Source organism: Scyliorhinus canicula, chromosome 11, assembly GCF_902713615.1.
Source record: "Scyliorhinus canicula chromosome 11, sScyCan1.1, whole genome shotgun sequence".
Classification (NCBI taxonomy): domain Eukaryota; kingdom Metazoa; phylum Chordata; class Chondrichthyes; order Carcharhiniformes; family Scyliorhinidae; genus Scyliorhinus; species Scyliorhinus canicula.
In genome coordinates this window covers 74,606,265-74,621,061 of record NC_052156.1, presented here as the reverse complement: position 1 = coordinate 74,621,061, position 14,797 = coordinate 74,606,265, and the positions used below count along the sequence as shown (strand labels likewise).

Here is a 14,797-nt window from a genome sequence, read left to right as displayed (position 1 = left end):
GGTGGGATTATAGGGATAGGGTGGGGGAGTGGTCCTCGGGTGGTCATTCAGAGGGTCAATGTAGATTTGATGGGCTGAATGGCCTCCTTCTGCACTGTAGGGATTCTATGATAATCTATGATATTCTCCCCGTGTTTGCCTGGGTCTCAGCCCAACAACCCAAAAAGATGTGCAGGCTAGATGGATTGGCCACGTTAAATTCCCCTTAATTTAAAATAAAATAATTGGGTAGCCTAAATTTAAAAAAAACACCAAGTTACAGAGACAACAAACAAATTCAAATACCTTGGCACGATGATAAACATTTTTTTAAAAATTTAGAGTACCCAATTCATTTTTTCCAATTAAGGGGCAATTTAGCATGTTCAATCCACCCACCTTGCACATCTTTGAGTTGTGGGGGCAAAACCCGCGCAAACACGAAGAGAATGTGCAAACTCCACACGGAAAGTGACCCAGAGCCGGGATCAAACCTGGGACCTCAGCGCCGTGAGACTGCAGTGCTACCACTGCGCCACTGTGCTGCCCTTGCTCGATGATAAACATTAAAAATGAAATTCAGATTAGATTAGCTTTGACAAGATCGTGACCAGTGATTTAAGAAAGGCCCAAAAGTATCAGCCCGAAGCTCAAAAATGTCGAGTACAGTCACTCATGTGGAGTGTTCCACTCCATGGATGCGAGTGGTGGACGAAACATAGATAGTGAGGAGGATGCTGAGAACCAGCTGAATGGACAGAAAGACAAATAAGTGGGTTAGATCAGGAGCAGGAACTCAGGAATCAAAATGGTTGCTCAGTACAGTTAGAGGGTGGAACGACAGCCAGGTATAAACATTGGAAACAAAGACCCGACAGCCTCGTCCTGGCAACAATTGAAGGAGAAATTGAGGGTAAAGAGAGAACAGGAAGAAGAAAAATTGGATGGGAGGATTACATCGAGATGTGGATTGAGGGAGGCTTGAGGAAGACCCGAGAAAAAGCAAGACAAAGGCTATAGTGAGAAGGAATGAATGCTATTCCTTAATAAAAATCTGAGTCAAAATTTCTGTGACCAGGCTGAAAACTACAACCAACGTAGTTGCGTCACACCATTGTGAAATAGGCAGAGTATAGGGAGAGCAATAGCCTAATCACACCCACCTTTCAAAAATGCAAACACCATAAATAAGATAACAAACTGAAACAACCCACAGCTCTGGGACATTCAGGGTTAGATGCTTGGCAAAGCATTTTGATCGTAATTGAAAACGTGCAAACAAATCAAAACTGATTCCCATGCAAAAAACACATATTTCGCTGCTCCCAATATTACCATACAAAACAAATGCTTTAGTAAACCATTCAAGCATAGGGCCACCAGTGACCTCTCCTACTCACAACGCCCCATTATGCAGAAACATTTCACGTGTCAAAAGGAAGCTATGCAAATAGTTTCTCGTACAGTACAATTGATTGTTCAACAGCATTGTTAAACAATCCGGGGCAGAAGGGGCAGGAAAGAAAAGAAGTTCACACAACAGAATGTGACTCAAAACCAGTGTTTTTCATGCAATGGATTTAGGCGGCAACGGTTATGATCAATATGATTTAATTAAATCAATATGGGTTGTCTCACATAATTATGTGAAATGATTGATTTAGTTATGCTCTCCCACTTGGCAATGTGGAATAGTCTCGGCACCCAACCTCCATCAGTCTCCAGCTACACCACTACTAGCATCTGGAGAAGTATTAGCAAACTACCTATTTTTAAACGAACAAAAGTTGCGGGCAATTTTATGTCCCCTGTTGAAAGTTAAGGAGAACCATGTATGTGCATGGTTAGGGTGCTAATGCACATACTCAACTCCTGAACTTTCAACAGGGGACATAAAATTGCCCACAACTTTTGTTTGTTTAAAAATAGGTAGTTTGCTAATCCAGCATTCAGCATCAATACAAGAATAGAACACGAAAGCTCACATTGCAATCTTCATATTACTGTGGACAGAGTATAGCATCAGAGAGACTCAGTGAGCTCGATAGGAAATGATCAGGATTTTCAATCAACTATGAAAAATGAAAACTGTCCTTCCCATGATTAAGGGAGTGAGTAGCTACACTGTACAAACCAGGGTGGCTTCAAAAGGTCAGAAGAGAAGATCTTGTAAAACAAAATAAAAACAGAAAATGCTGGAGACACACAGCAGATCAGGCAGCATCTGTGGAAAGAGAAAGCTAGTTAAATGTTTCAGGTCATCGCAATTGGAGACGTTTGAGAGGTTGGAAAGGCTGCAGAATTGAGTTTAACAACTTTAGGTCTTAACCACTGCTTTCATTTTCTCACGGATATGCTTTAACGGTTCACATCGCCTCGGGAACCTTCTTTGATTTCTATACTTGTCTCATTGTCACCATCATTTGCCCCATCATCACTTTTCTCATTTAATCACTCTACCCGATCTCTGATCTTTTCCGTTTGTTTTTCCTTCTCCCCCATATCCCTGACTTTGCAAGTGATTAAAATCAGCTAATTTCTAACATCTTCCCGTTCTGATGAAAGATAATTTGTATTTTTTAATTTAGCGTACCCAATTCATTTTTCCCAGTTCAGGGGCAATTTAGCATGTTCAATCCACCTACCTTGCACATTTTTGGGTTCTGGGGCCGAAATCCACAAACATAGAACATAGAACAGTACAGCACAGAACAGGCCCTTCGGCCCTCGATGTTGTGCCGAGCAATGATCACCCTACTCAAACCCACGTATCCCCCCCACCCCTTAACCTTACTTTTAGGACACTATGGGCAATTTAGCATGGCCAATCCACCTAACCCGCACATCTTTGGACTGTGGGAGGAAACCGGAGCACCCGGAGAAAAACACGGGGAGAATGTGCAAACTCCACACGGACAGTGACCCAGAGCCGGGATCGAACCTGGGACCTTGGTGCCGTGCTGCCCTCTGATGAAAGATGACTGACCTGAAACATTAATAGTGACTCCGTCTCCACAGATGTTGCCTTACCTGTTGGGTGTTTCCAACATGTTCTCATTTAATTTCAGATTTCCAACCTATGCAGCATTTTGCCCTTGAGCAATGAAGACAGCTTTATTCGCAATTCAGAAGTGCAAACGTAACTAAATTTACAGACAATGCATTGATAGTTTTGCCCTGGGGGGATGCACAAGGTATTGGGACATGTATCAGTAAATAGGATTAAGTGAAAGTTCCACTGAAGGGCCCTCGTCACAGTTAGCCGTCATCATGAGTTCTGTATTCATGTGGTGAAGTGTCATTCACTTGTGATTTAGTTGTTTTCAGATTAGCTGGTTTGTGTAATGAGTGAAGACACTAACTAAATCAAGTTGACTGCCGTTATATATGGTAGCGTTAGGGATGGCATGGTGGTGCAGTGGTTAGCACTGCTGCCTTCAGCACTGAGGACCCGGGTTCGATCCCGACCACGGGCCACTGCCTACGTGGAGTTTGCACATTCTCCCAGTGACTATGTGGGTCTCATCCCCCATAACCCAAAGATGTGCAGGTTAGGTGGATTGGCTATGCTAAATTGCCCTTTAATTGGAAAAAAATAATTGGATACTCTAAATTTAAAAAAATTATATATATGGTAGTGTTGGGAGCCCAGCACAGTGCAACACTAATCAGATACCAACCTGTAACTCAAGAAACTGGGAGAACACACTATCTCCATTCTTTCTGGGGTCAGAGCAACTGCATTTCACACAGAGGGAAAAGAGGGGTGGGAAAATCTTGGAAAAGGGGATCTGGACTTGTGGGTGTGTATATGCGCATGGGAGGGGGGGGGGGGGGGCAGGGGAAGGAGGACCCAGGATACTGCAAGGAGATAAATGATTTATTGTTTAATGGGATGCATTTGCTGTCCATCCCCAAGTGCCCTTGAGCCGAGTGGCTTGCTAGGTAGGCCATTTCAGAGGGCAGTTACTAGCCAACTTAATTGCCTTGGATTTGGAGTCATATCTCGGCTCAACTAGGTAAGGGCAGTATATTTCAGTTCCCTGAAGGGCTTTAGTAAACTGGATGGGTTTTCATGACAAGCGACGAAGGTTTTGTGGTTTCGATGACTGAGAATTGTAATATTTGTAATTATTAATGACTTAAATTTAAATTACATCAGCTGTGGTGGTGGGATTTGAACCAGTGTCCTCTGAACATTAGCTTGGGTCTCTGGATCACTTGTGACACTACCACTACGCCACTGCTGGGAGGGTACAGTCGCCAGTGGTGTATGCCTTTAACTGGCAGATAAATAACCTCAGAGTAATGAAAATTAAACACAATGATGGTTTAAAAAAAAGCCAAACATGTCATATGACCGGAACATCTCAAACCCAGTAATTCAGCTGTGATCATGTGCAAACTCATTTCCAAACATTAAACACCAAGGACAGGCACACCAGGATGCAGACACACTTTTGAACTCCCACATACCAATGTTATTGTGTACTGTCTGATTAAGCCCTCCTACTCTCTATGCCTGCAAGCCTAGGCACAGTGATTAAGGGCCAGCAGACAAACCTCCCCTTTCCCGGCAGCAGATGACTTTGCTGAAAGACCAGAGAGAAGCCACGGGAGGAAGTTGGCTCACCACAATTCTAGGCTTGGGTGAGTTTCTGCGTGGTTGAGGGGAAAAAAAAGTTGGAAAAATCCCCAGAAAACAACATATGTTTACAGATGTGGGGGCGGGCTAACCAGTCTGTTTTTCTCTCCACAGCGTGGGATTACTTGGCAGCTGCCACAGTCGCTCAGCTTGTCTGATGCACAAAGCAAGAATCCAGAGGAGCCTTCTTCGAGGCAATTCCCATCCAGCCTACTGCCCGTAACCCAACAATTACTTGGGTTAGGAATACAAAGAGCATAGCAGCTTTGTAATGTTGCACCTGCCCTCTCTCACCACACACACACAGATCCAATACACCAAATTGTTTGTGGGGGGGAGGGGCATTAGCGAGTTATACATTTTCATCACAACTGTGTGTTTAATCAAACTGACGGGGAAAACCAGTAAAACTTATAAATGGCTGGTCCTGGTCTGAACTGCTTTTCCATTTTAATTAATACAAGACCAGTTTGGACCTGTACAGATCATTTGCCAAGTTTTACTGGTTTTGCCTTCTTGAGGGTGGGTGGACTGTAACCAAAGACTGACCAAATGAATGACTCCCAAGTATATCTACATTAAACATTCAAGTATTGGGGTGGGGGGTGGAAAGAGATGAAGCAAATGAAAAGGATCATTTTTGGCAGTTACAATTTCCATTTTTGCCATTCTAAAATTACCAGTTCTTGAAGAACATTTCAATAAAAATTTGTCTTGTTCACCTTCCTTGTCGATATCCATTTCACTTGTAAAAATTATTTGCAGTCGATTCACCCACTGCCCAAGTTACTATTGATAAGTTGCGCACACGGATCAAACCTTGACAAAACCAGTTAAGTCGGGTGCAACTTCCTCAACAGACGTGAAGTTAACCCGAGGCATAAAAGAAACTGAAAACTGTTTTTTTGGTTTTTTTTCTTTTCCTCCTTCTTCTCCTACACACCCTTCCCCGTCTCTCAAACTAGAACCCGGTCACAAAACAAGAATAAAACTGCACAAAGCTGAAAGCTTAGGAGATCAACTGCCGAAAGCGGCTTAGTGAGGGGACAGATCAGTGCATTCCGTTAGAAAAAAATCAGCGATTTAGAAAACTAAAAAGTATGCTGGCCAACTGATAGTCATGTGCTTCTCACTCTTGTTTTTACCCAATCTAAAAGATTTTTAAAATCATGCACTCGCGAGATGAAACATGTTGGCAACATTTTTTAGAAAGACTATTTGTTTCAGTGAGTTGATGATGGGGGTTGGATAGTGAGGAAGGGGGCAGCCAAACACTTGATTTACACTCAAACACCCAAGCATACAATGTGAAGGAGTCCAGATGCATTTGTTATCTGTGATAAGTAGCTATATGAGTCAAGGACAGTGCCCTTCCCAACTTGCTGGGAGTGCCCAACTCTCAGACATCACCTGATAACTATCAGACAACATTTAGATGGGTAACTAACTACTTAAGTCAGCATCCAATGAACTGTGACGAAGGAGCAGAAAAGATTCTTCAGATAGCTGCAGGGGACCACTTCGAAGCACGTGAAATGCCAATGTGCCAGATCAAGAAAACATCTTAAAAAGTGACGACACACCATTCCCCAGTCCTGTTAAAGGAGACATCCCAGGGAAGACAATGTAGTTGCTGGAACACTCACCTACCAGCAGCACAATTTTAAGCTGCTGAGATTGAATGGAACCGTTTTCTCACAGGAGTTTGTTGAAGAATGTTCACAGCGGGCCCAGTAACCAAATCATTTACATTATTGTGCTTTTGCACATTTTTTGAAAAATCATTTACGGATGTGAGTTTCTCTGTCTAGGCCATCATGTATTGCCCAACCCTAGGTGCCATTCAGAGGGTGGTGGTGAAGCACGGTAGCATAGTGGCTAGCACAATTGCTTCACAGCTCCAGGGTCCCAGGTTCAATTTGTGGCTTGGGTCACTGTCTGTGCAGAGTCTGCACGTTCGCCCGTGCGTGCGTGGGTTTCCTCCGGGTGCTCCGGTTTCCTCCCACAGTCCAAAGATGTGCAGGTTAGGTAGATTGGCCATGCTAAATTGCCCCAAGTGTCCAAAATTGCCTTTAGTGTTAGGTGGGGTTACTGGGTTATGGGATAGGGTGGAGGTGTGGGCTTGGGTAGGGTGCTCTTTCCAAGAGCCGGTGCAGACTCGATGGGCCGAATGGTCTCCTTCTGCACTGTAAATGTAAATTCTATGAACTGCTTTCACAAAATGCTGCTGTCCTTGAGGTGTAGGTACACAGCAATGCTGTTAGAGAGGGAGTTCCGATAATTTTGACACAGTGACAGTGAAGGAATGTTGATTTATTTCTAAGTCAGGATGGTGAGAGACTTGAAGGGGAACTTCCAGGTGGTGGCGTTCCCAGGTATCAGCTGTCCTTGTCCTTATAGATGGTAGCAGTCATGGATTTGGAAGATGCTGCCGAAGGAGTCTTGGTGAGTTCCTACAGTGCATCTTGTGGTACACACTGCTGTTACTGTTGGTTGGCTGCTAGTGCCCGAGGGGTGAATGTTTGTGGAAGGGGTAGCAATCAAGTGGGCTGCTTTGTCCTGAATGACATCAAGCCTCTTGAGTACTGTTGCAGCTGCACTCATCCAGGCAAGTGGAGAATATTAAATCACACTCTTAACTTGTAGTTTATAGATGGTGGACAAGCTTTGGGGAGTCAGGTGATGAGTTCCTCGCAGCGAATTCCCAGCCTCTGACCTGCCCCGGGAGCCACTGTATTTATATAACTAGTCCAGTTCAGTTTCTGGTCAATGGTAACTCCCCAGGACATTGATAGTTTGGTGGGGGGGATTCAACGATAGTAATGCCACTGAATGTCAAGGAGCAATGGTTAGATTTTCTCTTGTTAGTGTTGGTCATTGTCTGGTACTTGTGTGGGGCAAATGTTACTTGCCACTTGTTAGCTCATGTAGCTGCTTTAACCAACAATATTCTATTATCATCTAGCATTGGCAAAAGTGAGATGATGTTTTCTGAAAATATAGGCTGAGATACAGCACACTTTGTAAACCTCATGTTAATAAAACCAACAGAATGAAATTGTGCAGAGATTAGAGAGAAAGGGATGAGAGGGAAGATGTCAGTCTGCAGTTTTGCACTCAGTAGCTGACTTATTATATTCTGTGACATAGTAATGTTCCGGGAGGGTGAAAACCATTGAGTCCATTGTAGCAGCTCCTTCCAAGCAAAGTCGCCAGAATCCCAGATTACCAGAGGCTGCTTTCCCCTTTGAGGGAGAGAGCTAACCGGTGGTGATTTAACCTGAGAATCAGCACACCTCAGGCAAGGGGCAATGTTGAGAAAGCGGGGTCTTCATGAATAGCGTCAGCTGGTAAGGGAATTAAACTCACTTAAGTTAGCCATTACAAACCAGCTGTCCAGCCAACTGAGCTAAACTGGCCCACCCCTTCCTCACCCTGATTCTAGAACTAATTGCCCTATATTCCCATGACTCAAAATTCAGCAGGTCTAGCAGCATCCGTGGAGAGAGACACACTACGGGTGCAATCTATCGGCCACAGTCCGTCAGAATCGGGTCGGGACGCAGCTGGTACATGCCGGGAGATGCCTCTCTCGGGATTCCTGATGGTCGTACTGCCCTGTGAGATCTAATGAGATCAAATGCGCACCTGGCATCTATCGACCTTTCTGAGGAGACCCCAACCGAGGCCGTTTCACACTGGTCCCCACAAATGGGCACCTGCGAGTGGCACTTGGAAAGGTCTCCGAGGCGATCAGAGGTCCCGGGTGGTCGGCCTCTGGGCAAGCTGGCACCATTGTACTGCTGGTGCAACTTGGGCACACTGCCACTTCCAGCTTGGCACCCTGGCAATGCCACCCTGGTGCCAGCCCAGAGTCACGTGGGGGGGGGGGGGGGTGAGAGATCAGGATGCCGTTTATTCTCTGCATGGGACCAATTTCAGAGATGGACATATTTTTGTTATGTAACAGCATTAATGGACATAAGGGGCTGGTTTCTCCGATTTGGAGACACTGTCCCCATGCCAGTGTTTTACGCCAGGAAAACTGGTGCAAAAACAGCCACCAATTCCCTGTTTTGCTGGGGGCTCGCAGGGCGGCAGCGAAGAGCTCCCAGCTCTAGCTGCCAATACGGCATGGAGAGTTGCCGGGTCCATGGCCAAGCATATGCAACATAGTGGCGGTCGCTTGCAGACCCGGCCTGCAAAACAGACCGCCCCTTCGGCCAGCTCGTGCACCTCGGACCGCCCCACCACTGTACCCCCAGCCCTGAATATGTCCCGGATTTGGCCCTCCCCGATTGTGGCGGCGCTGGACTGAGTCCGCAGCCGCCACGCTGAGTTCCCGACGGGTGAGACACACGCGACCCACGCCATCAGGAACTCGGCCGGTCGGGGACTGAGCATTGCGGGGCCGGCCTGAGCCAACGTACGTAGGCCGTGGATTCTGCATGTGGCATACTCTGAGTACTCCGCTTTACAGGGTGCGGCGCAACACTAAAGCGGCGCCTCCCCTGATTTTGGCGTCATCGGGGCTCTCCGCCCCGTTGTCCAGTGTGATTTCGGAGTTGGGGATTGGAGAATCCAGCTCGAGATCAAAGAGTTGGGAGGGTAAATGGAATTGAGGCACACATCAGCCATGATCTAATAAAATGGGAGAGCAGAGGGGTGTAGGGCAGAGTGAGCTACAATTGGTTGGATTTGCCAAATACACGATAGTATAAGCAGTGTCCATCAAGATCCCCCACCCTCCTCACTTTTTCTTCCATTTGGCATATACAAGTTTTAATTTTTGGAACGCCATTCATAGAAATCCAAGAGGAAAAGGTATCCTTGAGAGATGCAAACATCAAATAAGTGCGGGATTTAGAACACAAAGGCCACTTGAAGTTAGGAATATCAAATGAGGTAGAAAGGCCCAATCCATTGGCTGCTCACCTTTCCACTGAGTATTGTCATTCAGACCATCCTTGGGGATGATTGAGGGTTTTGAGAAATCATGGTTTTCTTTGAAGCTGCATGATCAAGGACAGCAATTGCCATGAGACACAGGTGCTGCTCGCTGATCAGGTCTCCTCGCATCTGAGCTCTGTGGATAAGCTGCCCGATATGTACACTAGAGTTACAAATGGAATTCTGATCAACAGTTTCTAATGGCAACCTGCAGAGAGGTCTGGTGTTGACGATGAAATGGCTGATAAGGGGATGAAGCACGAAGCAGTTTAAGACAACTGCTGCATTTAGTTATTGACTCATCAGAAGTCAAAGCACAACTTGCATTATATGAAGCACCGATATTCAGTCTATGTGGCACTCTGCTGCGGCACAGTGAGAGAACACAAAACAGGATATGTCTGGAAATTCTTACTCAGCGAGGTTAGATGAGTACAAATGCCAAGGGAGATTTGAACTCGTGAGCTTCTGAATTTAGAAACCAACATCACAAGTGTGACCAGGCTGTCCATCCAAGAGAGCTCGTAACATTGCCAGATTATTGAAGTATTGCAAATGCAAGTATCCTGTTCAAACGTCTAACAGCTTCAATCATAGAATCATACATCACAGGAGGTGGCCATTCGGTCCACTGTATTTGTGCCAGCTCTTACAAAAGAGTTATTCATTTAATCCCAATCCTCTGCACATTCCCTACAGGCTTGCAATTCTTCCTCCTTCAAGTATTTATCAAAAACTCTTTTCGAAGCCACTACTAAAAAATCTGCTCCCACTACCCTTTCAGGCAGTGGCTTCCAGATGTAAAAAAGTGCTTTTGCATTTCTCTTCTGACTCTTAAGTGCCCTCTGGCTATCAACATTCCTGCCAGGGCGAATTATTCCTCTTTATTTTCTCTATCAAAGCCTAACATTTCAACAAAGCCCTTAGTTTTCAATGTGGAGTCTGTTTCATTTTGGTGCACGTTATGCACATTTTTCAATATACGCGGCAATTGGCGGGACTTGACTAGGAATTACATGAAGAATAACCAGACACCAGTAACCGACAAGCACCGGGGACCAAAAGATAAAGCAAATCTCAAGGAGAAAACTGATTATACATGAAAGCATTAAGAACAAAATGCTTGAGCTGAAGGCTGTTGGCGGTAAGGAACCACAGTGTAGAAGGAGTAGCAGAAATATGACTTTATGCGATATACAAGGGTACAGAGTATTCAGGGAAAGCGGTGGTTTGGGGAGATTATCACATGCCAAACGGAAAGTCACAAAATAAGGTACTTCGGTTGGACACCATTAACGTGGAAAACGTTTAAACCAATAATTGGCATGCTAAAAGTCGCACGGTTGGAATAACAAAGACAGTTTACTCTTGGAGATAAGAAAGGCATGTGGAAATAGGAAGGTGATTTTGAGGCGATTAAAAAAAAATAAACCAAATGCAAATCGGAACGGTCAAATGGTTCAGAGTCAAAATCGGCCAATTTAATAAATGACTGTTACATGACCCATGGCCAGAATAGCTGTAAGCAGCAGTGGATATCCGGTTTTAACGGTGGCAAGCTACCTCAGATAACACACCGGGAATGGATGAAGGACCGGTATGGTGAAAATCGCAGCTTAGGAATGATCACGTTCAATGTGATCTACAATTAATAACAGTTGAGGTTCAATAGTCGCTGGTTTGTCCCGGTGAGGATGGATGGGGGTTCCGAATTTGGCGAAGAGCGGGGATTGAGAGAATGGGGGACTTGTTTATAGAAGGAAGCTTCCCGAATATGAGGGCGCTGGAGGAGAAGTTTGCATTGGCGGGGGGAAATGAATTTATATATCTACAGATGTGGGACTTTCTGCGGAGGCAGGTACCAACCTTCCCACTCCTGCCGTTAAGGGGATTCAGGATAGGGTAGGTTCTAGAGGGTGGATAGGAGAAGGGAGCATCTCAGACATATATAAAGAGCTTATGGGTTTGGAGGAGACGCAGGCCGAGGAGCTGAAGCAAAAGTGGGAGGAGGAGCTAGGGGGAGAGATAGAGGAGGGCCTCTGGGCGGACATGTTGGGTAGGGTAAATGCGACCGCAACATGCGCCAGGCTCAGCCTAATCCAATTTAACGTTGTTCACCGGGCTCACATGACAGTGGCCCGGATGAGCAGATTCTTTGGAGTGGAGGACAGGTGTGCAAAGTGTGCAGGGGGGCCAGCGAACCATGTCCACATGTTCTGGGCATGCCCAAAACTGAGGGGATTTTGGCAGGGGTTTGCCGACGCCATGTCCAAGGTATTAAATACGAGGGTGACAATGAGTCCAGAGGTGGCGATTTTCGGGGTGGAGGAGAAAGAGGCAGATGTTCTGGCCTTTGCTTCCCTGGTAGCCCGGAGGCAGATATTACTAGGATGGGGGGGACTCGAAGCCCCCGAAATCAGAGATCTGGCTATCGGACATGGCTGGCTTCCTCTGCCTGGAGAAAATGAAGTTCGCCACGAGAGGGTTCTCTGTTAGGGTTCGCCCGGAGGTGGCAACCATTCGTCGACTTCTTCGCAGAGAATTAATCGTCAGCAGAAGGGTGGGGGAATGGGGAGTGGGGGGGGGGGGGGGGGGGGGGGGGGTTTAGGCTAGCGTAGATTAGGGGGGTAAGTAATGGTGGGACCTGTGGGAGAGGGAGGTGGTATTTGCACTATGTTAATATTTTCCTTGTTATCTACATTGCTGATTTTGTTGCTGTTACAATGCCAAAGAAATACCATAAAATATTTATTGAAAAAAAAAGAACAGTTGAGGTTCATGACTCAAATAAGCAGATCTTACAAAAATCGGAAAGGGTGGCTTGTTCAACAATACTTCTGTAAAAAGTGCAAATGAAATACTTATAGAGGCAGCAAGATGCCGGGTGATAATTACCCAGCATTAGAAAGCATACAGTGAAAATATAAGTTAGAGTACCCAATTCTTTTTTTCAAATTAAGGGGCAATTTAGCATGGCCAATCCACCTACCCTGCACATATTTGGGTTGTGGGGGCAAAACCCACGCAAACACGGGGAGAATGTGCAAACTCCACATGGACAGTGACCCAGAGCCAGGATCGAACCTGGGACCGTGGCGCCGTGAGGCAGCAGTGCTAACCACTGCGCCACCGTGCCGCCTTCACTGGAAATGTATTAACAAATTAATTAGAAATGAAGTGAGGAAGAATGGTCTCTAATTTGGTAACAGGGTTAAAAGGTGTAGGGGTAATGTGATAACCCCCACAAGAACCACGATGGGTGGGGGGGGGGGGGGGGGGGGGGCTCCCTGTGCGGCTCATTGAGTACAAATTCCCGTGGTAGCTGTGGCGGAGGCCCACCCAACTTGTTAGTGGGCTCTTTAAATGCTGCTCCCAGATCAGCAGTACAGATAGTCCCGGGCTGGGACATTTGTGTTGTACATCGTGGCAGCGGCTTTATCGTTTGAGTTAAAATAAACCCGTTTCCGCCTTCTTCGTGTCTCCTGGATTACTACAGGTATGTACAGCTATATATGAAGAGTGATCAATGGGGAAAAGGGGGAAGCTGGCTGAAAAGCAGTGTTGCAGACGCAAAACAGGAAAGTTAATCAGGACTGTAATAATAGTCATGATGCAGCCAGCAAGGCAAGAATCCCTAAAAGATACAAACAGTGCCGAAAACAGGGCTGAGCACATGATATTTCATATAATAAATCATGACTTCCTCCAAGAATTCACCAAGAAAAACATGCAATAAATAGCAACAGTCTGAGTACATTTAACAGTTTAGACTTAAATGTGTATTGCAAGTGCTCGGCAGGGTCAAAACCAATAAATTCTTAGTGACAGACAGGTTTCACCTCAAAGAATAAAGGAAAGAAGGAAGGGATAAGATCTGTTAAAGCATCGTTCATCATTACGAAGGAATCAATGGGCACTCAGGAAGGTCTTTTGATTGGAAATAAAAACTACATGTTACCCATCTTGAAAACATGACCAAATAAGGTCCAGTTTATTGCTTTTTTCAATTTAATTTTTTGCAAGATGTGAGCTCTAGCTGGCTCGGCCAGCATTTGTTGCCCATCGCTAATTGCCCTTGGGAAGGTGGTGGGGAGATGCCTTCTTGAACCGCAGCAATCCATGTGGTGTAGCTGCACCCACAGTGTTGTTAGGGAATGAATTCCAGGATTTTGACCCAGTGAAGGAATGGTAATATATTTCCAAGTCATGGGGTGGTATGGTGGCGCAGTGGTTAGCACTGCTGCCTATGGCGCTGAGGACCCAGGTTTGATCCCGGCCCTGTGTCACAGTCCATGTGGAGTTTTTTTTAATAAATGTTTTTTATTGGGTTTTTGAACAAAGTATATTTACTGTTATGTACACAGGATAAGAAACATCACACATACACATATATAGAAGAGAAGGGTACACCACAACATACAAAAAAAATAAAATAGTGAATAATAAAAAAAAATACAATAAAAAAATAAAATAGAATAACTGGTAGGGTATGGTGCACCAGCTCAACAGCAGCAACTCTGTACACCTGGCAAAATTATTTACAACACATAAGTGGGCGACTGTTAGGGAGGGGGTGGGGACTGGAGAGGTAAATATTCATTTGGGTGCCGGAGAAACAATTACAGTGGGCAATACTCGAATGGGTTTGGTGTTGGTGTTGTCGCTTGCTTCTCCTGGACGGATCTTGCTGCCATATCGCGCTCACCTCCGCTTCTGCCTTTCCTCCCGTCTTTCGTCTTTATTCTCCTCGTTCCCTACTCCTGGAGATGCCATGTTCGTCATTGTATCCCGTGCCTTCCTTCGGCACTCATTTCCCTGCCTCCCTCCCACCTCCCTGGTTCTCCTCTCTTGTTCCCTGTCTCTTTCCTCCCCCCCTCCTGTGGTTCACCTTTCTTTCCTCTTAGGTTTAGCTGACCCCCCCCCCCCTCTCCCAGTCTATCTCTCCCTCTCATGCTTTGGGTACTTTCCCCTGATTCTTGGCTACCTGGCTATTCTTCCGCTTGTTCGTTGGCCACAAACAGGTCCCGGAACAATTGCGTGAATGGCTACCACGTTCTGTGGAAACCGTCATCTGAAAAATCCGAATTTGATTTTCTCCATTTGGAGAGATTCCGAGAGGTCGGACAGCCAGTCTGCAGCTTTGGGGGGTGCTGCTGACCGCCAGCCGAACAGGATTCTACGGTGGGCGGTCAGGGAAGCAAAGGCAAGGGCGTCCGCCCGCCT

The 14,797-nt window shown here is 45.8% G+C and overlaps 1 protein-coding gene and 1 long non-coding RNA gene across 5 annotated transcripts in view; one reads left to right on the top strand and one right to left on the bottom strand.

Moving 5' to 3' along the window:
• The window catches only part of LOC119973141 (inositol 1,4,5-trisphosphate receptor type 1), a 624,311-nt gene that overhangs the window by 44,439 nt on the left and 565,075 nt on the right, over positions 1-14,797 (bottom strand). The gene's annotated exons all lie outside the window — the stretch shown is intronic.
• On the top strand, positions 4,412-5,345 carry LOC119973144. Its single transcript, XR_005462247.1, has 2 exons — positions 4,412-4,629; positions 4,739-5,345. It is a non-coding gene; the product is annotated as an uncharacterized LOC119973144 (long non-coding RNA).